The sequence below is a fragment of the Hemitrygon akajei genome, chromosome 24, assembly GCF_048418815.1.
Source record: "Hemitrygon akajei chromosome 24, sHemAka1.3, whole genome shotgun sequence".
In the NCBI taxonomy this organism is placed as follows: domain Eukaryota; kingdom Metazoa; phylum Chordata; class Chondrichthyes; order Myliobatiformes; family Dasyatidae; genus Hemitrygon; species Hemitrygon akajei.
The window spans coordinates 47,682,106-47,709,512 of record NC_133147.1 but is presented as its reverse complement, the minus strand read 5'-3'; the positions used below and the strand labels follow the sequence as shown (position 1 = coordinate 47,709,512).

Genomic DNA, 27,407 nt, shown 5'->3' with positions numbered 1-27,407 from the left:
GGTCTGGGGAACAACCCCTTTAGACGCACCAGGAGAAACGCTGGAAATCCCGTGACAGTGTTTTATAGCGACAGCCAGTGGGGCCCGTGTGCGTTCTTCCCTTGCCTGGGATTGGCGGGCTCATCACGGGAGAACGGTTTAGCTAAAGGAGAGGCCACAATTGAACGGCCACGACAAAGAGACACCTGATGGATCGAAATCATAAAGGTTGGAAAACCCGCAGGGTAACTATTCCCATTCTATTCCTATTTCTCTCTCTCTCCAACAAAGTGCAACACAGCGACAACCAAAAGACGGCAGCTTGTGGAACTGCAGTGAACTGTGCATTTCCATCGGACAATTCATTATCCCCTAGACAACGATAGAGCTTATTTCTTATTGATTATTATTATACCCGCACTTTTAGATTTAGTATCGACGACGTATATTATCTGTATGTTTGCATTGATATTATTTTTGTGTATTTTTACTAATAAATACTGTTAAAAATAGTATCATCAGACTTCAACGGACGTCTCCATCTTTGCTGGTAAGTGACCCAGTTACGGGGTTCGTCACAGTACAAACTCCTCACAGACGGCGACAGGAATGGAATCCTGGGTACTGTCGCTGTAACAGCGTTACACTGACTGTCATGTTACCCTGTCAGTACTCGACAAGTTGGGGAGACTCTGGGCAAGATGGCGCAAGTGATTCCTCAGGCGACGGCGGCTTCCAGATAGTCCTCGAAACTTCATTTCACTCTTTCTACGTCTTCTTCTTCTCTTCAATGTGTTTCTGGAACCTGCGAATTACAGTTTGGACATCTAATGAGTGATCTGGCACTTTGCTGTCTCCGAGAAGACTCCGGGAGGGCGAGCGTGAAGTGCTTCAAGGCAAAGGAGCTCAGAGAAGGGGCGCAGGGCCACGAACGACTCCATTTCTTGCTGAGGAAGGCCGAAACATCAAGGCGAATGCGGAGGACACCGAGTGTTTACCACTGATTACCTGCCTCTTGCTCACCGCCGTGACGATATTGGAATAGATAAAAAGACAAGGACTGGCAGACAACCAACGTGAAGAAGAGGGCAAACTGCAAATAAAACATAATGCTGAGAACGTGAGTTGTAAGGAGTCCTTGAAGGTGAGTCGGAAGTCCGTGGTATCAGCTGCTGGCTGCCTCCCAGCTCAACGGTGTTGGCCATTAATGCAAACTACGCATTTCACTGTATGTGTTGACGTTTCAAAGTTCAAAGTACTCCAGAGTAAATATATCATCAAAGTACGAGTAGGTCATCATATGATTCACCCTGAGATTCATTTTCCTGCAGGCATTCACAGCAGAAAAAGATAGAGAATCAATGCAAAACAACACACAAACAGCCTATGTGCATATGACAAACTGCAAATACAAAAAAACCCCAGATTAAAATAATAAATAAATGGTAACTAATATTGAGACTTTGAGCCGTTGAAAGTGAGTCCATAGGTTGTGGAATGAGATCAGCGTTGAGCTGCATGAAGTTTTGCACGCTGGTTCAGGAGCCTGAGGGTTGAAGAACTGCTCCTGAACTTGGTGGTGTGGGACTTAACAGGGGTCTGTGCCTCTTCCCTGACGGCAACAGCAAGAAGAGAGCACGGCCTGATTATTTTTGAAATTACAAGACACATTTATTGTAAATTGTAATTCTATAATACAACAACAGGCTCCCAGAGGCAATAACAGTGGCTGATACTTTCCCATTCCTCTCTGGGAATTCCTGCAGAGCCCAACGATCCTGGTACGCGTAGTTCCTTCTCCTCAGTTACCCGGGCCCTGGAACGTCAGCCCGGGTGGAATATTCCGCTGCCTGTCTCCAGGCAAATTGATTAGGACGTTGTCCTGTCTCCTGGCTCCATAGAAAGTTGGAGTCCCTGATGCTGGACATTACCTTCCGACTCGCCTCATGTAGTGCTAATGGCAGGGACAGGGGTCGTTCTGAGTCTGCAACTCTCTGTGGTCTCTTGTGTCAGAGTTTCCGCACCAGACTGTGATTCACCAGTAAAGTATTTTCCACTGTACAATCTGTAAAAGTTTGTCAGAGTCTTTGACGACCTACCAAATCTCTTTAAGCTTCTAAGCAGAGATACTGGCACATAGGGTGCCACGTAGCATTACAGCACAAGTAACTCGGGTTCAGTTCCGTTGCTGTCTCTACGGAGTTTGCGCGCTCTCCATGTGGCCACATTACAAAGACATACGGGTTATTAGGTTAATGAGTCAGGGGCGTAATTGCCCGGAAAGACCCGACACCATGCTGTATCTGACCTGCCAGGCTACCGGTGGTTTGAACAAGGGGTGGCCATATGACAGTCTGCTTTGTCCAGGAAGCTGTCGAGTGCCTCGGGCGTTCTTGGGGGCTACATTCATCTAGACAAGTGGGGAGTGCCCCATCACTCTCCTCATTTATAGATGGTGGATGTGGAGTGCCTGGACTATCTCTGCCCGGACAAGTGGGGAGTGTCCCACCACACACCTGACTCATAGAATGGGGAGAGGTAATGTGGCGGATGTGGAGTGCGTGGACTATCTCCACCTGGGTAAGTGGAGAGTTTCCTGTCACTCTCCTGACATAGACAGGGGGAAGGTAATGTGGCGGATGTGGAGTGTATGGACTAACTCTACCCGGGCAAGTGGGGAGTGTCCCATCACACACCTGACTTGTACCTTGTAGATGGTTGATTGGCTCTGAGGTATTGGGAGTAGAGTCACTCAACACAAAACACCCAATCTCTCAGCTGTAGCCATGGCATCTGAAGTGCTGCTCTTGTGAGTTCCTGCTCAATGATGATCAGAAACGAAACGATAAATATATGAGGAATGTTTGCTGACTCTGGGCCTGAACTTGCTGGAGTTGAGAAGAATGGGGGGAGGGGCGCAGGATCGCATTGAAATCTATTGAATGTTGAAAAGCGTGGATAGAGTGGACATGGAGATTATGTTTCCAATAGTGGGGTAGTCTCGGACCAGAGAGCTTAGCCTCAGAATACAAGGACATCCATTTAGAACAGAGATTAGGAAGAAATCCTTTAGCTAGAGGGAAGTGAATCTGTGGGGTTCTTTTGCCACAGACAGCTGTGGAGGCCAAGTCACTGGACTGAAAGTGTTGTATTTGAATGCACGCAGCATAAGAAATAAAATGGACAATCTTGAAATTCAGCTACAGATTGGCAAGCAAGACGTTGTGAAACTTGGCTAAAGAATGGCTGCCACTGGGAGCTGAAGGTCCAACAGTATACGGTGCATCGAAAAGATAGGTTAGTAGGCGGGGGGGGGGGTGTGGCCCTGTGTATAAGAAATAATATTAAATCATTAGAAAGGGATAACATAGAAAGGTGCAGAGTCTCTTTGGGTTGAATTTAGAAATGGCAAGGGTAAATGGACGCTACTGGCAGTTGTATACAGGCCTCTGAAAGGCAGCTGGGATGTGGATCACAAATTACAGCAGAAGATAGAAAAGGCGTGTCAGAAGGGCAACGTCGTTGGGGATTTTCAGTCAGTGGGTGGTAGATCTGTGGAATTTGTTGCCACGAGCGGCTGTGGAGGCCAAATTATTGGGTGTCTTCAAGGCAGAGAATAGATAGGTTCTTGATTAGCCAGGGTATGGTGAGAAGGCAGGGGAGTGGGGATGACTGGAAGAATTGGATCAGCCCATGATTGAGTAGCAGAGCAGACTCGATGGGCCAAATATATACTTCTGCTCCTAGATCTTACGGTCTTATCTATTTAATGTGGAGGTTGATAGCGTGTTAATCAGAGTGTCAAAGGTTATGGAGAGAAAGCAGGAGAATGGGGTTGAGAGGAATGATAGATACCTCTGATATCCCCCACATCTCATCTTTCCTACGGTCACCTTAAAATCACCTCCCCGATTAGTCATTTCTGCTTTGAGGAAAAGGTCTCTGGCCGAATGCTTTATCATCAAATCTCTCACTGTCCTTCGCCCCAAGCTCGCTCAACGTGCTCTCCAATCCAGGTAGCATCCTGGTACCCTCTCCTCTCCACCTCCTTCCTACAATGACGCGCCCAGACTCGATACAATACCCCAAGTGTGGTCAAACCATAGTTCGTTGTAAAGCAAATGTTCTGAAAGATACAATGCAAATTTGACGTCGCAGCTTTCCAAAACATCGCTGTTACTATCTTCCCCGAAAAAAAAGTTGATTTCATTCATAAATTCTGCGGTAAAGAACAGCGACGTTCATTGGTGAAGAGTGCGGCGGGGAACGGACCAATTGAAATGAAGAGTGGTCCGGCGATGGTGTGGGAAGAGCCAATTGAAACGGAACATTTAGAAGGGGGCGGTACCACCTTAAATAAGCCATTGCCCGAAACGCCCGGTAGGCGGGGCCTATGCAAATAAGGGGACTCGTCGTTGCCAGAGGGGGCGGTGCCCATGAAAATTTGGCGAGGAAGGCGGGGTCTCGAGGGGCGGTGTCAATTTAAATAAGGCCGCGCTTTTCCACCAATAACAGAGGGAGATCCTTAGCAACGGCTGGAGGGACAGCGACGGCAAGCCAATTATTTGGCCGGCGGCCCTGAGACGCAGCCAATGGAGAACCGCGGCGTGGAGGGCGGGACCATGTTAAGGGTGAGCGGGGCTGGAAGAACGGCGCCGCCATTTTATGCGTGCGTGTGAGGCGAAGGTGACGGGCTGGAATAAACCCCGGCGGCGAGGGGGTAAATGAGCCCAGCCCCGGTGTAGGCCGCCTCAACATCGCCTCATTGTCAGCCGCGGCTTTGTTTTGTTCCGCTCGCCTTTCTGTTGGGTTGTTTTCTTTTCAATTTGGTTTGCGGAGCGATGGTGGCAGCAGCCATTTGAAGGTAAGACATGGCTGCATGTTAACCTCACCTCCCTTTGCAAAACAATTCGGGGCAGAGAACAAGGATGGAGCGAACGAGAGGAAATGTGAACGGAACTACTGCTGCAAGTTAAATAAACGGTGGTTCGGGTCTTTAATTGGTCTAGGCCACAAGCCTTGGCAGGCAGATCAGGGCTGAGGGGGGTGCAGGGAAAGAAATACTGGCGAACTTCGAGCCTCATGAGTGGAGTAGCGGAGGGGTGGGCATGTAAACATCATGAGGGAAGGGCGTGGATCATTGACATTATCCTTCCGGGACCATACCCCGGTGTCACACAGCGACGGACCCGTCCCCACCGGTACCGTACCCCGGTGTCACACAGCGACGGACCCGTCCCCACCGGTACCGTACCCCGGTGCTACACTGTGACAGACCCGTCCCCACCGGTACCGTACCCCGGTGTTACACAGTGACGGACCCGTCCCCACCGGTACCGTACCCCGGTGTCACACAGTGACGGACCTGTCCCCACCGGTACCGTACCCCGGTGCTACACTGTGACAGACCCGTCCCCACCGGTACCGTACCCCGGTGTTACACAGTGACAGACCCGTCCCCACCGGTACCGTACCCCGGTGTCACACAGTGACAGACCCGTCCCCACCGGTACCGTACCCCGGTGTCACACACTGACAGACCCGTCCCCACCGGTACCGTACCCCGGTGTCACACACTGACAGACCCGTCCCCACCGGTACCGTACCCCGGTGTCACACACTGACAGACCCGTCCCCACCGGTACCGTATCCCGGTGTCACACAGTGACAGACCCGTCCCCACCGGTACCGTACCCCGGTGTCACACAGTGACGGACCCGTCCCCACCGGTACCGTACCCCGGTGTCACACAGTGACGGACCCGTCCCCACCGGTACCGTACCCCGGTGTCACACAGTGACGGACCCGTCCCCACCGGTACCGTACCCCGGTGTCACACAGCGACGGACCCGTCCCCACCGGTACCGTACCCCGGTGTCACACAGCGACGGACCCGTCCCCACCGGTACCGTACCCCGGTGTCACACAGCGACGGACCCGTCCCCACCGGTACCGTACCCCGGTGTCACACAGCGACGGACCCGTCCCCACCGGTACCGTACCCCGGTGTCACACAGCGACGGACCCGTCCCCACCGGTACCGTACCCCGGTGTCACACAGCGACGGACCCGTCCCCACCGGTACCGTACCCCGGTGTCACACAGCGACGGACCCGTCCCCACCGGTACCGTACCCCGGTGTCACACAGTGACGGACCCGTACCCCGGTGTCACACAGTGACGGACCCGTCCCCCGGTGTTACTGTGACAGACCCGTCCCCACCGGTACCGTACCCCGGAGTTATACTGTGACAGACCCGTCCCCACCGGTACCGTACCCCGGTGTCACACAGTGACGGACCCGTCCCCACCGGTACCGTACCCCGGTGTCACACAGTGACGGACCCGTCCCCACCGGTACCGTACCCCGGTGTCACACAGTGACGGACCCGTCCCCACCAGTACCGTACCCCGGTGTCACACAGTGACGGACCCGTCCCCACCGGTACCGTACCCCGGTGTCACACAGTGACGGACCCGTCCCCACCGGTACCGTACCCCGGTGCTACACTGTGACAGACCCGTCCCCACCGGTACCGTACCCCGGTGTTACTGTGACAGACCCGTCCCCACCGGTACCGTACCCCGGTGTTATACTGTGACAGACCCGTCCCCACCGGTACCGTACCCCGGTGTCACACAGTGACAGACCCGTCCCCACCGGTACCGTACCCCGGTGTCACACAGTGACGGACCCGTCCCCACCGGTACCGTACCCCGGTGTCACACACTGACAGACCCGTCCCCACCGGTACCGTACCCCGGTGTCACACAGGACACACCCGTCCCCACCGGTACCGTACCCCGGTGTCACACAGTGACGGACCCGTCCCCACCGGTACCGTACCCCGGTGCTACACTGTGACAGACCCGTCCCCACCGGTACCGTACCCCGGTGTTACTGTGACAGACCCGTCCCCACCGGTACCGTACCCCGGTGTTATACTGTGACAGACCCGTCCCCACCGGTACCGTACCCCGGTGTCACACAGTGACAGACCCGTCCCCACCGGTACCGTACCCCGGTGTCACACAGTGACAGACCCGTCCCCACCGGTACCGTACCCCGGTGTCACACAGCGACGGACCCGTCCCCACCGGTACCGTACCCCGGTGTCACACAGTGACGGACCCGTCCCCACCGGTACCGTACCCCGGTGTCACACAGTGACGGACCCGTCCCCACCGGTACCGTACCCCGGTGTCACACAGTGACGGACCCGTCCCCACCGGTACCGTACCCCGGTGTCACACAGTGACGGACCCGTCCCCACCGGTACTGTACCCCGGTGTCGCACAGTGACGGACCCGTCCCCACCGGTACCGTACCCCGGTGTCGCACAGTGACGGACCCGTCCCCACAGGTACCGTACCCCGGTGTTATACACTGACAGACCTGTCCCCACCGTTACCGTACCCCGGTGTCACACAGGACACACCCGTCCCCACCGGTACCTTACCCCGGTGTCACACAGTGACAGACCCGTCCCCACCGGTACCGTACCCCGGTGTTATACTGTGACAGACCCTTCCCCACCGGTACCGTACCCCGGTGTCACACAGTGACGGACCCTTCCTCACCGGTACCGTACCCCAGTGTCACACAGTGACGGACCCGTCCCCACCGGTCCCATACCCTGGTGTCACACAGTGACGGACCCGTCCCCACCGGTACCGTACCCCGGTGTCGCACAGTGACAGACCCGTCCCCACCGGTTCCGTACCCCGGTGCAACACTGTGACAGACCCGTCCCCACCGGTACCGTACCCCGGTGTTACTGTGACAGACCCGTCCCCACCGGTACCGTACCCCGGTGTTATACTGTGACAGACCCTTCCCCACCGGTACCGTACCCCGGTGTCACACAGTGACAGACCCGTCCCCACCGGTACCGTACCCCGGTGTCACACAGTGACGGACCCGTCCCCACCGGTACCGTACCCCGGTGTCACACACTGACAGACCCGTCCCCACCGGTACCTTACCCCGGTGTCACACAGTGACAGACCCGTCCCCACCGGTCCCGTACCCCGGTGTTACACAGTGACCGACCCGTCCCCACCGGTCCCGTACCCCGGTGTCACACAGTGACGGACCCTTCCTCACCGGTACCGTACCCCAGTGTCACACAGTGACGGACCCGTCCCCACCGGTCCCATACCCTGGTGTCACACAGTGACGGACCCGTCCCCACCGGTACCGTACCCCGGTGTCGCACAGTGACAGACCCGTCCCCACCGGTTCCGTACCCCGGTGTTATACACTGACAGACCTGTCCCCACCGGTACCGTACCCCGGTGTCACACAGTGACAGACCCGTCCCCACCGGTACCATACCCCGGTGTTACTCAGTGACAGACCCGTCCCCACCGGTACTGTACCCCGGTGTCGCACAGCGACAGACCCGTCCCCACCGGTACCGTACCCCGGTGTCACCCAGCGACAGACCCGTCCCCACCGGTACCGTACCCCGGTGTTACTCCGCGACGGACCCGTCTCCACCGGTACCATACCCCGGTGTTACTCAGTGACAGACCCGTCCCCACCGGTACTGTACCCCGGTGTCGCACAGCGACAGACCCGTCCCCACCGGTACCGTATCCCGGTGTCGCACCGTGACAGACCCGTCCCCACCGGTACCGTATCCCGGTGTCGCACCGTGACAGACCCGTCCCCACCGGTACCGTACCCCGGTGTTACACAGTGACAGACCCGTCCCCACCGGTACTGTACCCCGGTGTCACACACTGACAGACCCGTCCCCACCGGTACCGTACCCCGGTGTTACACAGTGACAGACCCGTCCCCACCGGTACTGTACCCCGGTGTCGCACAGCGACAGACCCGTCCCCACCGGTACCGTATCCCGGTGTCGCACCGTGACAGACCCGTCCCCACCGGTACCGTATCCCGGTGTCGCACCGTGACAGACCCGTCCCCACCGGTACCGTACCCCGGTGTTACACAGTGACAGACCCGTCCCCACCGGTACTGTACCCCGGTGTCACACACTGACAGACCTGTCCCCACCGGTACCGTACCCCGGTGTCGCACAGTGACAGCCCCGTCCCCACCGGTACCGTACCCCGGTGTTATACACTGACAGACCTGTCCCCACCGGTACCGTACCCCGGTGTCACACAGTGACAGACCCGTCCCCACCGGTACCGTACCCCGGTGTCACACAGTGACGGACCAGTCCCCACCGGTACCGTACCCCGGTGTCGCACAGTGACGGACCCGTCCCCACCGGTACCGTACCCCGGTGTCGCACAGTGACGGACCCGTCCCCACCGGTACCGTACCCCGGTGTCGCACAGTGACGGACCCGTCCCCACCGGTACCGTACCCCGGTGTCGCACAGTGACGGACCCGCCCCCACCGGTACTGTACCCCGGTGTCGCACAGTGACGGACCCGTCCCCACCGGTACCGTACCCCGGTGCTACACTGTGACAGACCCGTCCCCACCGGTACCGTACCCCGGTGTTACTGTGACAGACCCGTCCCCACCGGTACCGTACCCCGGTGTTATACTGTGACAGACCCGTCCCCACCGGTACCGTACCCCGGTGTCACACAGTGACAGACCCGTCCCCACCGGTACCGTACCCCGGTGTCACACAGTGACGGACCCGTCCCCACCGGTCCCATACCCTGGTGTCACACAGTGACGGACCCGTCCCCACCGGTACCGTACCCCGGTGTCGCACAGTGACAGACCCGTCCCCACCGGTTCCGTACCCCGGTGCAACACTGTGACAGACCCGTCCCCACCGGTACCGTACCCCGGTGTTACTGTGACAGACCCGTCCCCACCGGTACCGTACCCCGGTGTTATACTGTGACAGACCCTTCCCCACCGGTACCGTACCCCGGTGTCACACAGTGACAGACCCGTCCCCACCGGTACCGTACCCCGGTGTCACACAGTGACGGACCCGTCCCCACCGGTACCGTACCCCGGTGTCACACACTGACAGACCCGTCCCCACCGGTACCTTACCCCGGTGTCACACAGTGACAGACCCGTCCCCACCGGTACCGTACCCCGGTGTCACACACTGACAGACCCGTCCCCACCGGTCCCGTACCCCGGTGTCACACAGTGACGGACCCTTCCTCACCGGTACCGTACCCCAGTGTCACACAGTGACGGACCCGTCCCCACCGGTACCGTACACCGGTGTTACTGTGACAGACCCGTCCCCACCGGTACCGTACCCCGGTGTTACTGTGACAGACCCGTCCCCACCAGTACCATACCCCGGTGTTACTCAGTGACAGACCCGTCCCCACCGGTACTGTACCCCGGTGTCATACAGTGACAGACCCGTTCCCACCGGTACCGTACCCCGGTGTCACACAGAGACAGACCCGTCCCCACCGGTACCGTACCCCGGTGTCGCACAGTGACAGCCCCGTCCCCACCGGCACCGTACCCCGGTGTCGCACAGCGACAGACCCGTCCCCACCGGTACCGTATCCCGGTGTCGCACCGTGACAGACCCGTCCCCACCGGTACCGTATCCCGGTGTCGCACCGTGACAGACCCGTCCCCACCGGTACCGTATCCCGGTGTCGCACCGTGACAGACCCGTCCCCACCGGTACCGTATCCCGGTGTCGCACCGTGACAGACCCGTCCCCACCGGTACCGTATCCCGGTGTCGCACCGTGACAGACCCGTCCCCACCGGTACCGTACCCCGGTGTTACACAGTGACAGACCCGTCCCCACCGGTACTGTACCCCGGTGTCACACACTGACAGACCTGTCCCCACCGGTACCGTACCCCGGTGTCGCACAGTGACAGACCCGTCCCCACCGGTTCCGTACCCCGGTGTTATACACTGACAGACCTGTCCCCACCGGTACCGTACCCCGGTGTCACACAGTGACAGACCCGTCCCCACCGGTACCGTACCCCGGTGTCACACAGTGACAGACCCGTCCCCACCGGTACCGTACCCCGGTGCTACACAGTGACAGACACGGATCCGTCCCCACCGGTACCATACCCCGGTACAACACAGTGACAGACACGGACCCGTTCCCCGGTACAACACAGTGACAGACCCATCCCCACCGGTACCATACCCCGGTGTTACTGTGACAGACCCGTCCCCACCGGTACCGTACCCCGGTGTTACTGTGACAGACCCGTCCCCACCAGTACCATACCCCGGTGTTACTCAGTGACAGACCCGTCCCCACCGGTACTGTACCCCGGTGTCGCACAGCGACAGACCCGTCCCCACCGGTACCGTATCCCGGTGTCGCACCGTGACAGACCCGTCCCCACCGGTACCGTATCCCGGTGTCGCACCGTGACAGACCCGTCCCCACCGGTACCGTACCCCGGTGTTACACAGTGACAGACCCGTCCCCACCGGTACTGTACCCCGGTGTCACACACTGACAGACCTGTCCCCACCGGTACCGTACCCCGGTGTCGCACAGTGACAGCCCCGTCCCCACCGGTACCGTACCCCGGTGTTATACACTGACAGACCTGTCCCCACCGGTACCGTACCCCGGTGTCACACAGTGACAGACCCGTCCCCACCGGTACCGTACCCCGGTGTCACACAGTGACGGACCCGTCCCCACCGGTACCGTACCCCGGTGTCGCACAGTGACGGACCCGTCCCCACCGGTACCGTACCCCGGTGTCGCACAGTGACGGACCCGTCCCCACCGGTACCGTACCCCGGTGTCGCACAGTGACGGACCCGTCCCCACCGGTACCGTACCCCGGTGTCGCACAGTGACGGACCCGTCCCCACCGGTACTGTACCCCGGTGTCGCACAGTGACGGACCCGTCCCCACCGGTACCGTACCCCGGTGTCGCACAGTGACGGACCCGTCCCCACAGGTACCGTACCCCGGTGTTATACACTGACAGACCTGTCCCCACCGTTACCGTACCCCGGTGTCACACAGGACACACCCGTCCCCACCGGTACCTTACCCCGGTGTCACACAGTGACAGACCCGTCCCCGCCGGTACCGTACCCCGGTGTCACACATTGACAGACCCGTCCCCACCGGTACCTTACCCCGGTGTCACACAGTGACAGACCCGTCCCCACCGGTCCCGTACCCCGGTGTTACACAGTGACCGACCCGTCCCCACCGGTCCCGTACCCCGGTGTCACACAGTGACGGACCCTTCCTCACCGGTACCGTACCCCAGTGTCACACAGTGACGGACCCGTCCCCACCGGTCCCATACCCTGGTGTCACACAGTGACGGACCCGTCCCCACCGGTACCGTACCCCGGTGTCGCACAGTGACAGACCCGTCCCCACCGGTTCCGTACCCCGGTGTTATACACTGACAGACCTGTCCCCACCGGTACCGTACCCCGGTGTCACACAGTGACAGACCCGTCCCCACCGGTACCATACCCCGGTGTTACTCAGTGACAGACCCGTCCCCACCGGTACTGTACCCCGGTGTCGCACAGCGACAGACCCGTCCCCACCGGTACCGTACCCCGGTGTCACCCAGCGACAGACCCGTCCCCACCGGTACCGTACCCCGGTGTTACTCCGCGACGGACCCGTCTCCACCGGTACCATACCCCGGTGTTACTCAGTGACAGACCCGTCCCCACCGGTACTGTACCCCGGTGTCGCACAGCGACAGACCCGTCCCCACCGGTACCGTACCCCGGTGTTACACAGTGACAGACCCGTCCCCACCGGTACTGTACCCCGGTGTCACACACTGACAGACCTGTCCCCACCGGTACCGTACCCCGGTGTCGCACAGTGACAGACCCGTCCCCACCGGTACCGTACCCCGGTGTTACTGTGACAGACCCGTCCCCACCGGTACCGTACCCCGGTGTTACTGTGACAGACCCGTCCCCACCAGTACCATACCCCGGTGTTACTCAGTGACAGACCGTCCCCACCGGTACTGTACCCCGGTGTCGCACAGCGACAGACCCGTCCCCACCGGTACCGTATCCCGGTGTCGCACCGTGACAGACCCGTCCCCACAGGTACCGTATCCCGGTTCGCACCGTGACAGACCCGTCCCCACCGGTACCGTACCCCGGTGTTACACAGTGACAGACCCGTCCCCACCGGTACTGTACCCCGGTGTCACACACTGACAGACCTGTCCCCACCGGTACCGTACCCCGGTGTCGCACAGTGACAGCCCCGTCCCCACCGGTACCGTACCCCGGTGCTACACTGTGACAGACCCGTCCCCACCGGTACCGTACCCCGGTGTTACTGTGACAGACCCGTCCCCACCGGTACCGTACCCCGGTGTTATACTGTGACAGACCCGTCCCCACCGGTACCGTACCCCGGTGTCACACAGTGACAGACCCGTCCCCACCGGTACCGTACCCCGGTGTCACACAGTGACGGACCCGTCCCCACCGGTACCGTACCCCGGTGTCACACACTGACAGACCCGTCCCCACCGGTACCGTACCCCGGTGTCACACAGGACACACCCGTCCCCACCGGTACCGTACCCCGGTGTTACACAGTGACAGACCCGTCCCCACCGGTACCGTACCCCGGTGTTACACAGTGACGGACCTGTCCCCACCGGTACCGTACCCCGGTGCTACACAGTGACAGACACGGATCCGTCCCCACCGGTACCATACCCCGGTACAACACAGTGACAGACACGGACCCGTTCCCCGGTACAACACAGTGACAGACCCATCCCCACCGGTACCGTACCCCGGTGTTACACAGTGACGGACCTGTCCCCACCGGTACCGTACCCCGGTGTTACACAGTGACAGACCCGTCCCCACCGGTACCGTACCCCGGTGTCACACACTGACAGACCCGTCCCCGCCGGTACCGTACCCCGGTGTCACACACTGACAGACCCGTCCCCGCCGGTACCGTACCCCGGTGTCACACACTGACAGACCCGTCCCCACCGGTACCGTACACCGGTGTTACTGTGACAGACCCGTCCCCACCGGTACCGTACCCCGGTGTTACTGTGACAGACCCGTCCCCACCAGTACCATACCCCGGTGTTACTCAGTGACAGACCCGTCCCCACCGGTACTGTACCCCGGTGTCATACAGTGACAGACCCGTTCCCACCGGTACCGTACCCCGGTGTCACACAGAGACAGACCCGTCCCCACCGGTACCGTACCCCGGTGTCGCACAGTGACAGCCCCGTCCCCACCGGCACCGTACCCCGGTGTCGCACAGCGACAGACCCGTCCCCACCGGTACCGTATCCCGGTGTCGCACCGTGACAGACCCGTCCCCACCGGTACCGTATCCCGGTGTCGCACCGTGACAGACCCGTCCCCACCGGTACCGTATCCCGGTGTCGCACCGTGACAGACCCGTCCCCACCGGTACCGTATCCCGGTGTCGCACCGTGACAGACCCGTCCCCACCGGTACCGTATCCCGGTGTCGCACCGTGACAGACCCGTCCCCACCGGTACCGTACCCCGGTGTTACACAGTGACAGACCCGTCCCCACCGGTACTGTACCCCGGTGTCACACACTGACAGACCTGTCCCCACCGGTACCGTACCCCGGTGTCGCACAGTGACAGACCCGTCCCCACCGGTTCCGTACCCCGGTGTTATACACTGACAGACCTGTCCCCACCGGTACCGTACCCCGGTGTCACACAGTGACAGACCCGTCCCCACCGGTACCGTACCCCGGTGTCACACAGTGACAGACCCGTCCCCACCGGTACCGTACCCCGGTGCTACACAGTGACAGACACGGATCCGTCCCCACCGGTACCATACCCCGGTACAACACAGTGACAGACACGGACCCGTTCCCCGGTACAACACAGTGACAGACCCATCCCCACCGGTTCCGTACCCCGGTGTTACTGTGACAGACCCGTCCCCACCGGTACCGTACCCCGGTGTTACTGTGACAGACCCGTCCCCACCAGTACCATACCCCGGTGTTACTCAGTGACAGACCCGTCCCCACCGGTACTGTACCCCGGTGTCGCACAGCGACAGACCCGTCCCCACCGGTACCGTATCCCGGTGTCGCACCGTGACAGACCCGTCCCCACCGGTACCGTATCCCGGTGTCGCACCGTGACAGACCCGTCCCCACCGGTACCGTACCCCGGTGTTACACAGTGACAGACCCGTCCCCACCGGTACTGTACCCCGGTGTCACACACTGACAGACCTGTCCCCACCGGTACCGTACCCCGGTGTCGCACAGTGACAGCCCCGTCCCCACCGGTACCGTACCCCGGTGTTATACACTGACAGACCTGTCCCCACCGGTACCGTACCCCGGTGTCACACAGTGACAGACCCGTCCCCACCGGTACCGTACCCCGGTGTCACACAGTGACGGACCCGTCCCCACCGGTACCGTACCCCGGTGTCGCACAGTGACGGACCCGTCCCCACCGGTACCGTACCCCGGTGTCGCACAGTGACGGACCCGTCCCCACCGGTACCGTACCCCGGTGTCGCACAGTGACGGACCCGTCCCCACCGGTACCGTACCCCGGTGTCGCACAGTGACGGACCCGTCCCCACCGGTACTGTACCCCGGTGTCGCACAGTGACGGACCCGTCCCCACCGGTACCGTACCCCGGTGTCGCACAGTGACGGACCCGTCCCCACAGGTACCGTACCCCGGTGTTATACACTGACAGACCTGTCCCCACCGTTACCGTACCCCGGTGTCACACAGGACACACCCGTCCCCACCGGTACCTTACCCCGGTGTCACACAGTGACAGACCCGTCCCCGCCGGTACCGTACCCCGGTGTCACACATTGACAGACCCGTCCCCACCGGTACCTTACCCCGGTGTCACACAGTGACAGACCCGTCCCCACCGGTCCCGTACCCCGGTGTTACACAGTGACCGACCCGTCCCCACCGGTACCGTACCCCAGTGTCACACAGTGACGGACCCGTCCCCACCGGTCCCATACCCTGGTGTCACACAGTGACGGACCCGTCCCCACCGGTACCGTACCCCGGTGTCGCACAGTGACAGACCCGTCCCCACCGGTTCCGTACCCCGGTGTTATACACTGACAGACCTGTCCCCACCGGTACCGTACCCCGGTGTCACACAGTGACAGACCCGTCCCCACCGGTACCATACCCCGGTGTTACTCAGTGACAGACCCGTCCCCACCGGTACTGTACCCCGGTGTCGCACAGCGACAGACCCGTCCCCACCGGTACCGTACCCCGGTGTCACCCAGCGACAGACCCGTCCCCACCGGTACCGTACCCCGGTGTTACTCCGCGACGGACCCGTCTCCACCGGTACCATACCCCGGTGTTACTCAGTGACAGACCCGTCCCCACCGGTACTGTACCCCGGTGTCGCACAGCGACAGACCCGTCCCCACCGGTACCGTACCCCGGTGTTACACAGTGACAGACCCGTCCCCACCGGTACTGTACCCCGGTGTCACACACTGACAGACCTGTCCCCACCGGTACCGTACCCCGGTGTCGCACAGTGACAGACCCGTCCCCACCGGTACCGTACCCCGGTGTTACTGTGACAGACCCGTCCCCACCGGTACCGTACCCCGGTGTTACTGTGACAGACCCGTCCCCACCAGTACCATACCCCGGTGTTACTCAGTGACAGACCCGTCCCCACCGGTACTGTACCCCGGTGTCGCACAGCGACAGACCCGTCCCCACCGGTACCGTATCCCGGTGTCGCACCGTGACAGACCCGTCCCCACAGGTACCGTATCCCGGTGTCGCACCGTGACAGACCCGTCCCCACCGGTACCGTACCCCGGTGTTACACAGTGACAGACCCGTCCCCACCGGTACTGTACCCCGGTGTCACACACTGACAGACCTGTCCCCACCGGTACCGTACCCCGGTGTCGCACAGTGACAGCCCCGTCCCCACCGGTACCGTACCCCGGTGTTATACACTGACAGACCTGTCCCCACCGGTACCGTACCCCGGTGTCACACAGTGACAGACCCGTCCCCACCGGTACCGTACCCCGGTGTCACACAGTGACGGACCCGTCCCCACCGGTACCGTACCCCGGTGTCGCACAGTGACGGACCCGTCCCCACCGGTACCGTACCCCGGTGTCGCACAGTGACGGACCCGTCCCCACCGGTACCGTACCCCGGTGTCGCACAGTGACGTACCCGTCCCCACCGGTACCGTACCCCGGTGTCGCACAGTGACGGACCCGTCCCCACCGGTACCGTACCCCGGTGTCGCACAGTGACGGACCCGTCCCCACCGGTACCGTACCCCGGTGTCGCACAGTGACGGACCCGTCCCCACCGGTACCGTACCCCGGTGTCGCACAGTGACGGACCCGTCCCCACCGGTACCGTACCCCGGTGTCGCACAGTGACGGACCCGTCCCCACCGGTACCGTACCCCGGTGTTATACACTGACAGACCTGTCCCCACCGTTACCGTACCCCCGGTGTCACACAGGACACACCCGTCCCCACCGGTACCTTACCCCGGTGTCACACAGTGACAGACCCGTCCCCGCCGGTACTGTACCCCGGTGTCACACATTGACAGACCCGTCCCCACCGGTACCTTACCCCGGTGTCACACAGTGACAGACCCGTCCCCACCGGTCCCGTACCCCGGTGTTACACAGTGACCGACCCGTCCCCACCGGTCCCGTACCCCGGTGTCACACAGTGACGGACCCTTCCTCACCGGTACCCGTACCCCGGTGTCACACAGTGACGGACCCGTCCCCACCGGTCCCGTACCCTGGTGTCACACAGTGACGGACCCGTCCCCACCGGTACCGTACCCCGGTGTCGCACAGTGACAGACCCGTCCCCACCGGTTCCGTACCCCGGTGTTATACACTGACAGACCTGTCCCCACCGGTACCGTACCCCGGTGTCACACAGTGACAGACCCGTCCCCACCGGTACCATACCCCGGTGTTACTCAGTGACAGACCCGTCCCCACCGGTACTGTACCCCGGTGTCGCACAGCGACAGACCCGTCCCCACCGGTACCGTACCCCGGTGTCACCCAGCGACAGACCCGTCCCCACCGGTACCGTACCCCGGTGTTACTCCGCGACGGACCCGTCTCCACCGGTTCTGTATCCTGATGTTACACAGTGACAGACCTGTCAATGCTGGTACCGTACCCCGTTGTCACAGTGACAGACCCGTCCCCACCGGTGCCGTACCCCGGTGTTACACAGCGACGGACCTGTCTCCACCGGTTCTGTATCCCCATGTTACACAGTGACAGACCTGTCAATGCTGGTACCATGTCCTCGTGTCACAGAGCGAACCAGACTCGTAACCTGCGGCCATGGTGAGAGAGCTCTCTCCACCTCTTGATATATTCCTGTTCTCTATCGCAGTTGTTCAGTAAGAGACTGGTTGCAAACACTAACCAAGTGTTTTATGGTGCTGGGCAGGTTCTCTATTCGTAGTGGTGTTTTACGTTCTAAGACACGAGGACAGATTTGTGAGGTGAAGTGGCTAGTGGTTCCCAATGTTTTTTACGGCACGGACGAGCATTGTTAAGGTGTCCGTGGACCCTAGACTGGAACCCCCTGACTGGCAGGTTACAGTTGTGGCTCTTCTGAGCTGCCAGTGGAAGTGGTAGAAGTGCGTGCACTTCTGCTTGAAGCACTTTTGTGTTGGTGTACTGAAAGGATAGGTTTTGAAAGAAGTGTGCTAAATGCAAGACGGTGGATGGGTTTTCCTTGAGTAAGGTGTGAGGGAATGATTTGATGGAGACCCTCGGGGCAAGTTTCTGTTCTGAAGTTGTCCTTGTGCTGAACGAGGAAGTTGTACTGTGTGTATGTTTTTAACATTTGGAGAGATGAATGGGTAGGGAAGTTTTGGGGGGATTTTGGCCGGACACAGGCAGATTTGTAATTTTGCTATTGTCTATATATGTTGGAAGATACAGTGAAGAGTGTTTGCTTGTGTGCAGATCATCCCCTACATCAGTATGTCGAGGAGTACAAAGGGAATACAGTGCCTAATTTGGTGTAGTTTGGGTGGACAGATAAAGTGATAGCCAAGTGGAATTATTTGTCAGTGTAGAAGAACGTATATTCACAGGTGCAATGAACAGCTTACCTGCTGCAACTTCACAGGCACACAGCATCGGATTCACAATTAAATTATACAGTTTTTACAGGGAAAAGAACAAGAAGAAAACAAGAACAATTTCCACGTTAGTGCAAAGTAATCAGAGTGGTTACAGTGTCACTGTTCTGAGGTAGTGATTCGGGTTCTGCCAGTCGGTTCAAAGGGAAGTGGCTGTTCATGAAACTGACTTTCAGTTTCAGTACCTCCTGCCTGATAGGAGCTGAAGACAATGGCATGGCCCGGGGGTGGGGGGGGGGGGGGGGGGGAGAAGATCTTTGATGACGGACGCCACCTTCTTGAGGCAATACCTCCTGTAGATAAAACCGAGGATGGTTGGGATGTCCCTGTGACATATCAGTCGTCCACTACCATGATACAGAGCCAGTCAGGATGCTTTCAACGGTACATCTGTAGAAGTTTATTAAGAGTGTTTGGTAACAAGCTGAATTTCCTTAACGTCCTAAGAAATCAGTAGCAGAGGACCCTGCTTCCCTGTGATTGCATGTGTGTGCTGCTCCTAGGACTGGCATCCGAAGTGTTAATGCCCAGTAATTTAAAGCTACTGACCACATCCACTACCAATTCAGAATCGGGTTTATTATTACTGGCATATAAGATATAGGAGCAGAAGTAGGCCATTTGGCCCTTTGAGTCTGTTCCGCCATTCAATCATGGGCTGATCTAATTCTTCCAGTCATCCCCACTCCCTGCTTTCACCCCATACCCTTTGATGCCCTGGCTAATTAAGAACCAATCTATCTCTGCCTTGAATACACCCAATGACTTGGCCTCCATAGCCGCTCGTGGCAACAAATTCCACAGATTCACCACCCTCTGACTAAAGTAATTTCTCCACATCTCAGTTCTGAAAGGACGTCCTTCAATCCTGAAGTTGTGCCCTCTTGTCCTAGAATCTCCTACCATGGGAAATAACTTTGCCATATCTAATCAGTTCAGGTCTTTTAATGTTTCTACGAGAACCGCCCCCCCCCCCCCCCCCCCCCCATTGTCCATAACTCCAGGGAATATAGCCCAGGAGCTGCCAGACATTCCTCATACGGTAACCCTTTCATTCCTGGAATCATTCTGGTGAATCTTCTCTGAACCTTCTCCAATGTCAGTATATCCTTTCTAAAATAAGGAGCCCAAAACTGCACACAATACTCCAAGTGTGGTCTCATGAGTGCCTTTTAGAGCCTCAACATCACATCCCTGCTCTTATATTCTATACCTCTAGAAATGTATGCCAGCATTGCATTTGCCTTTTTCACAACCAAATCTGGAACTTAACCTTTAGGCTATCTTGCACAAAGACTCCCAAGTCCCTTTGCATATCTGCATTTTGAATTCTCTCCCCATCTAAATAAGTCTGCCTATTTATTTCTTCCACCAAAGTACATGACCAGCATTGTATTTCATTTGCCACTTCTTTGCCCATTCCCCTAAACTATCTAAGTGTCTCTGTTTCCTCAACACTACCTGCTCCTCCACCTGTCTTTGTATCATCGGCAAATTTAGCCACAAATCCATTAATACTGTAGTCCAAATCATTGAACTACATTGTAAAAAAAAAGCAGCAATCCCAACACCTCCCCTGTGGGGAGCTCCACTGGTAACCAGCAACCAACCAGAATAGGATCCCTTTATTCCCTCTCTCTCTTTTCTGCTGACCAGTCAGTGCCCCACCTCTGTAATGCCACGGGCGCTTATCTTGCTAAGCAGCCTCATGTGCGGCACCTTGTCAAAGACCTTCTGAAAATCCAAGTATACCTCATGTACTGCCTCTCCTTTGTCTACCCTGCTTGTAATTTCCTCAAAGAATTGCAGTAGGTTAGTCAGGCAGGATTTTCCTTTAAGGAAACCATGATGACTTTGGCCTGTCTTGCCATGTGCCTCCAGGTATTCCGTAATCTCATCCCTAACAATCGATTCCGACAACTTCCCAACCACTGATGTCAGGCTAACAGATCTATCGTTTCCTTTCTGCTGTCTCCCACCCTTCTTAAATAACGGAGTAACATTTGCAATTTTCCAGTCATCCGGTACAATGCCAGAATCTATCAGTTCTTGAAAGATCAGAGTTAATGCCTCTGCATTCTCTCCAGCTACTTCCTTCAGAACCCGAGGGTGCGTTCCATCAGGTCCCAATTTCTCCACCTTCAGACCATTAAGCTTCCTGAGCACCTTCTCTGTCGTAATTTTTACTGCACAAACTTCACTTCCCTGACACTGTACTGCAGATGTCTTCCACTGTGAAGACTGATGCAAAATACACATTCAGTTCCTCTTCCATCTCTGCATCTCTAATTACAATATCTCCAGCATCATTTTGCATTGGTCCTATATCTACATTTGACTCTCTTTTACCCTTTATATACTTAAAAAAGGTTTTAGTATCTTCTTTGTATTAGTCACCAGCTTCCACTTATAATTTATCTTTTCTTTCCTAATGAACTTCTTAGTTTCCTTCTGCAGGTTCTTAAAAGCTCCCCGATCCTCTATCTTCCCACTAGTTCTGGCTTCCTTGTATGTCCTCGCTTTTGCTTTTACTTTGGCGCTGACTTCACTTGTCAGCCACGGTAGTGTCCTTCTTCCCATTGAAAATTTCTTCTTACTTGGAATATATCTGTCTTGCACTTCCCTCATTTTTCACAGAAACTCCAGCCATTGCTGCTCTGCTGTCCTTCCTGCTAGTGTCCCTTTCCAGTCAACTACGGCCTGTTCCCCTCTCATGCCATTGTAATTTCCTGTATGTTGTGAAATTTATTAATTTTGTGGCAGCGATGCATAATAATAGAGAAGAACAATTCCTATAAGTATAAATAGAAATAAAGTGTGGTACTTCGTGGATTCAGAAATCAGATGGCAGAGGAGAAGGTACTCCTGCATCGTTGAGTGGGTGTCTTCTGCACTTCCTTACTGAGAAAATGGAAAGTGGTGGGGGTCCTCTTGAACTTTCCCCCAGTGTATACTGGCACATGCTTACATTCCTCCCACACCCACTTCCTGTCATCAACAATCAGCTATTTAGTTCATTGCAAGGTGATGGGAAGATGGAGTTCAGGCAGCATCTGCGGAGGGAAATTGACAGCCTCCAGCTTTCTGTGTGTTGCTCCAGGGCTACAGCATCTGCAGCCACCCCTCTTGGCAGTCTGTTAGTGCTGTCCCACCTTTCATCACAGTTGGAGAAAACAGATAGCTTTAATACATTTGGAAGGGGCACATTGACTTGTTGAGGGGGTGGTGAGGCAAGGCCGTTGGAGGGATTAAAATGGTGCAATTTCAAGACAAGGGTATGGGGGCTACATGGTGGAGCTAGCCAGTGTGGTTCAGCAGACCCAGGGTGGATGAATATACATATGTTCTGGTGCATTGGTGCCATGTTTATTTTCACCCACTTATTTGGTATGAGTGATGTTGAAGGAACTCGGTAGGTCAGGCATGGTGAAGAATAAACAGATGGCGCTTCAGGCCGAGACCCTTCATTTCACCAGGACGTGAAATGTGTCATTATTTGACACAGTATTTCACGCTTAATTATTTGATGTGGAACATGCAAAGATACGGAATTACAATGAATTTCAAATATAAATTTTAAAAAAGGAGAAACCAGGTGGAGTTCATGGACCATCTGGAAGTCTGATGGAGGGGAGGAAGCTGTTCCTATGACATTGAGTGTGTATCCTCAGGCTCTTGTACCTCTTCTCTGATAGTAATGAGAAGAGAGCATGTGAGGATCGTTAATGATGGATGCTGCCTTCTTGAGGCATCACCTTTGAAGATGTCCCTCACTGCTGGGAAAGCTTCCAAAGTAAATCTATTATCAAAGTAAAGATACAAACTAAGATTAATTTTCTTGTGGGCATATTCAAGGCCATAATAGAATAATAACCATAATAGAATCAATGATCTATCAGCTTGGGTGTTCAAACAGTGTGCCAAAGACAACAATAAGTACAGATAGATACTTTATTGATGCCAAAGAAAATTACAGTGTCACAGTAGCATTATAAGTGCTCAGATATACAAAGATTAGTGGAGAAGGAAGAAAGAATAAAAAAAATAAGTTACCACAGTCTAACAGGAGGAAGTCATCACTTCCCCAGCTATAGGTTGACTCATTATGGAGCCGAATGGCCGAGGATAAGAATGATTTCATACAGCGCTCTTTGGAGCAGTGCGGTTATCTTAGCCTATTACTAAAAGTGCCCCTCTGTTCAGCCAACGTGGCATGCAGAGGGTGAGAAATATTGTCCAGAATTGCCGTGGGGTCCTTTGTTCTACCACAGCCTCCAGTCTGTTTATTGACCCTTTTGGCATTACTGTTGTGAATGCCATTGCCTCAGCACACCACTGTATAAAAAATTGTACTGGCGACAGCGGACTGGTAGAACACGTGAAGGAGAGCCCTGCAAAGAACCTCAGTCTCCTCAGGAAGTAGAGGCGACTCTGGCCTTTCTTGTACAGAGCCACTGTGTTGGTGCTGCACTCAAGTTGCAATCTAGGTGCACCCCAGGTACTTATAGGTGCTCTCCACATCCACATCCTCACCATCAATAGTAACGGAGCAGTGCAGGCTTAGTCCTCCTAAAGTCCATCACCATCTCCTTTGTCTTACTGTTACAAAAAGAAAGAAATGATAAGTAATAAATATTGAGAATGAGATGAAGAGTCCTTGAAAGTGAGTGTGACAAGTGAAGCTGATGACTCCCACCACCCTGGACATGCCGTCTTTTCATTGTTACCTTTAGGAGCCTGAAAACACACACACTCGATGATTCAGAAACAGCTTCTTCCCTTCTGCCATCCGATTTCTGAATGGGCATTGAACCCATGGACACTACCTCACTTCTATATTGTTCCTATTTTTTAACTAGTTATTTAATTTTACTAATACATATATTTACTATAATTCTGTTTTTTCCCTCTATCGTTATGCATTGCTATGAACTGTTGCTGCAAATATGACATTTCATGACATATGCCAGTGATATTAATCCGAATTGTAGTGGAGAGGTCAGGAGCCTGACGGTTGAGGGTTAGTAACTGTTCCTGAACCTGGTGGTGTGGAGTCTCCTGTACCATCTTCCTAATGGCAGCAGTGAGAAGAGAGCATGTCTTGGGTATTGGGGGTCTCTGATGATAGGTGCTGCTTTACTGCGACAAAGCTTCCTGCTCAGTGGTGGAGGGGGGCTTTACCCATGATGGACTGGGCCGTATCCACTACTTTTTGTAGGATTTTCTGTTCAAGGGCATTGGTGTTTCAATACCTGGCTGTGATGAAGCCAGTCAGTATACTCTACGTGTGCCTGAGACGGAGCTGACTGACCCTGCAACCCTCTGCAGCCTCTTGTGATGCAGCCAGTCAGAGTGGGCTCCAGTTGCTTTAGCCTGTATCAGTCTCATATACTATAAAGCAGTGGGGAGGTGTGGTCAGACATGCTACATTCTGATCCCGGAATATGTGCCAGCAAAGGATTCGGGACAAACATTCCCAGTGTGCAAAAGTTAACCTTGTGGGAGACCCCCTCTGACTTTCCTGGAGCAGCACTTGTCCTTGCTATCGTCCCTTGGTCCTAACATGGCGACCAGCTTGTCAGGGTAAATGATGACCCACTCAGGACTGAGACAGCAACACCATACAGGAGGCTGTTCATGTTCTCAGTATAATTTATTTACCTTTTTTTTGTATTTTCAGTCTATCATCTTTTGCCTATTATCAATCTTTGTACGTAGTTTTTCATTGATTCTCTAGAATTTCTTTGTTCTACTGTGAATGCCTGCAAGAAAATGAATCTCGGTCATATGTACATGTTTTGATAATGAGTTTACCTAAACTGAGAATCTACCCCAGAGGTCGGGGTTGTCCGTTCCTTGTGCATTTAGGGCACGGATTGACAGGTTTTCTTTCATGTTAAGTGGGTCTAGTGTGATTGGGAGGTGCATAGAAGGGGAATGAGGGAAGAGAAGAGGGAGGAATCAGGAAGGGAGTGGAAGTTGAGGAGATGGTAGAGGAGCTGGGAGTGAGGAAGAGGGAGGGAACCGAATCAAACTCTCAGAAGTTGCAGGGCTCGTGTGGCTCTGAAGCAGGTTGTGCTCACATTGAGCTGTCTCCAAGCTTTTATCTTGGACTCACAGGGCCATTAAACCCCTTGAATCTACACTTTTCACCCATCAGTCTCCATCATCTACTCTGTGTTGTCCTCACCATCGGATCCATTCTGTAGACCTACACCAGTTCGAAAGTTCTTCTCCTCCACCTTCCTCGTGGCTATCTGAATGAGAGCCAGTAAATCTCTCAACTTTCACCGCTCGCTCTGAACTTGAGTAGTTATAAACAGACCGTACTCGAGCAGATGCACACCTGGGACTTGAGCTTCAGGATGCAAGGGACTTCATCAATGCATATGAGGAAGGGGACCTTGCACCAAGCACCTGAAAGTCATAGGTTCCTTAGCCAATCTGCGCTCTGACACTGTCATCGTAGGCCGCTTTGCTTACCAGGGAGTGGGGAGAGAACCAACATGTTGGTTCATTATTGTCCAAAGATATAGTGAGAAGATCACCTCGCGTTGATCATGTGGATCAAATCATCCAGTGCATTGAGGAACAACAAGGTACAGCAATAATAATGCAGAATAAAATGTAACAGCTACAGAGAAAGTGCAGTGCTGGTAAAACAAAGGGCAAGGTTATAACAAAGTAGGTTGTGAGGTCAAGGGTCCATCTTAAAGTACTATTTGGAGTACCATTTAACAGTGGGATAGAATCTGTCCTTGATCCTGATGGTATGTGCTTTTAGGCTGTGTATCCTCAGCCTAATGAGGAGAAGAGAGAATGTCCAGGGTGGGTGGGGGTCTTTGATTATATTGGTTGTAGCGGGAAGTGTAGACAGAGTCCATGGAGGGGTGGCTGGTTTCTGTGATGTCCACAACTCTCTGTATTTTCTTGTCACGGGCAGAACAGGTGCCATACTGAGCCGTTATGCTTCCAGACAGATATGAGATTCTGCAAATCCAGGGCAGCGTACACAGAGTGCTGGAGGAAGTCAGCATCTATGGAGGGGAATAAATAGTTGACATTGTGGGCTGAGGCCCTTCATCAGGACCAGCATTTACCATGTGACGTGTTCATATAGGATGCTTTCTGTGGTGCACTGTGCACCTGGGGAAATGAACATTGAAGATGAGCGTTTTAAAACCGTGGCTGAGAGCTGGTTGTTCAGCAAGAGTCAGGGCGATGAGTAAGAATGCAGGGAGAGCTTTGGATTAGAACATGTATAGCCAAGGTGCAAGAGGGCATTAGAATGGAAGCGTACCTTTGCAAGTTGGAGTTCCTGGCAACACAGGTAAACGTGATGGTGCAGAAGGGGTTTTGCATTCTTGTTTTCATTAGTCAGTATATAGACTCAGGACTTGGGATGTCGTGTCACAGCTATGCAAGACTTTGCCACTTCTGGAAATCCGGGTGCAATTCTGGTCCCCCCTGTATAGGAAGGATGCATTAAAGTGGATGCACGAGAATGTTACTGGGGGAGAGCTGGGGTTATAAGGAGACTGGATAGCCCCCCCACCCTGGAGTGTAGGAGTCTGAGGGGTGACCTCGTAGAGGTTAATAAATACAAGGTTCTGCGGATGCACAGAACCAGAGTCACATGTTCTGTGGAAAAGAGTGAACAGTTGACGTTTTGGCCAAGACCACTAACCAAGTCCTGATGAAGGTTCTCAGCTTGAAACATCAACTGTTTAATTCCTCTCCATGACCTCCTGAGTTCCTCCAGCATTGCGTGCACGGAGATTTATGAATTCATGTGGAGCATTGAAAACATTGAGTCTTGTCCTCAGGGTGGGGGGGGGGGGAGGTTCAAAACTAGTGGGCATGGGTTTAAAGTAGGGGTAGAGACTTGTAAAACAGGCCTGGGGGGCAAGTTCTTCAGCTAGAGCAGGGGTTCCTTACCTGTTTTATGTCATGGAACCCTATTGTGAACCCCAGGTTGGGTACCCCTGATAATGAGGTAGAGGAATAAAGTAAATAGAACATTTAAAAGGCACTTAGATGCATGTGGGCAGAAAACATTTAGAGAGATACAGGCCAAATGCAATAAACAGAGCAGGCTCTTGTAGCCAACTTGCTTGGCACAGACGAGTTGAGCCAAAAAGTCTGTTTTCAGTGCTGTGTAACTCTTTAGAAACTTACCTTGCTGCTCCAGAAAACCAATTTGATTTTTGAAAAATTGGTAAATAAAGAGCTTGACTTGCTTTGTGTATACTCTCTCTGTTGGTGTTTCATTATGAGCACTTTGTCGTAAACCAT

General features: G+C 55.5%; 1 protein-coding gene across 4 annotated transcripts in view; it reads left to right on the top strand.

The window, feature by feature from the left end:
• Nucleotides 1-4,625: 4,625 nt before the first annotated feature.
• LOC140716056 (RNA-binding protein 10-like) overlaps nt 4,626-27,407 on the top strand; it is a 70,443-nt gene continuing 47,661 nt past the window's right edge. For 2 of the 4 annotated variants that reach the window (XM_073028744.1, XM_073028742.1), the window contains exon 1: nt 4,626-4,843. The gene's annotated coding sequence lies outside the window, so the exon portion shown is untranslated. The remainder of the gene's footprint in view (nt 4,844-27,407) is intronic. The other 2 variants (XM_073028741.1, XM_073028743.1) reach the window with 2 other exon arrangements.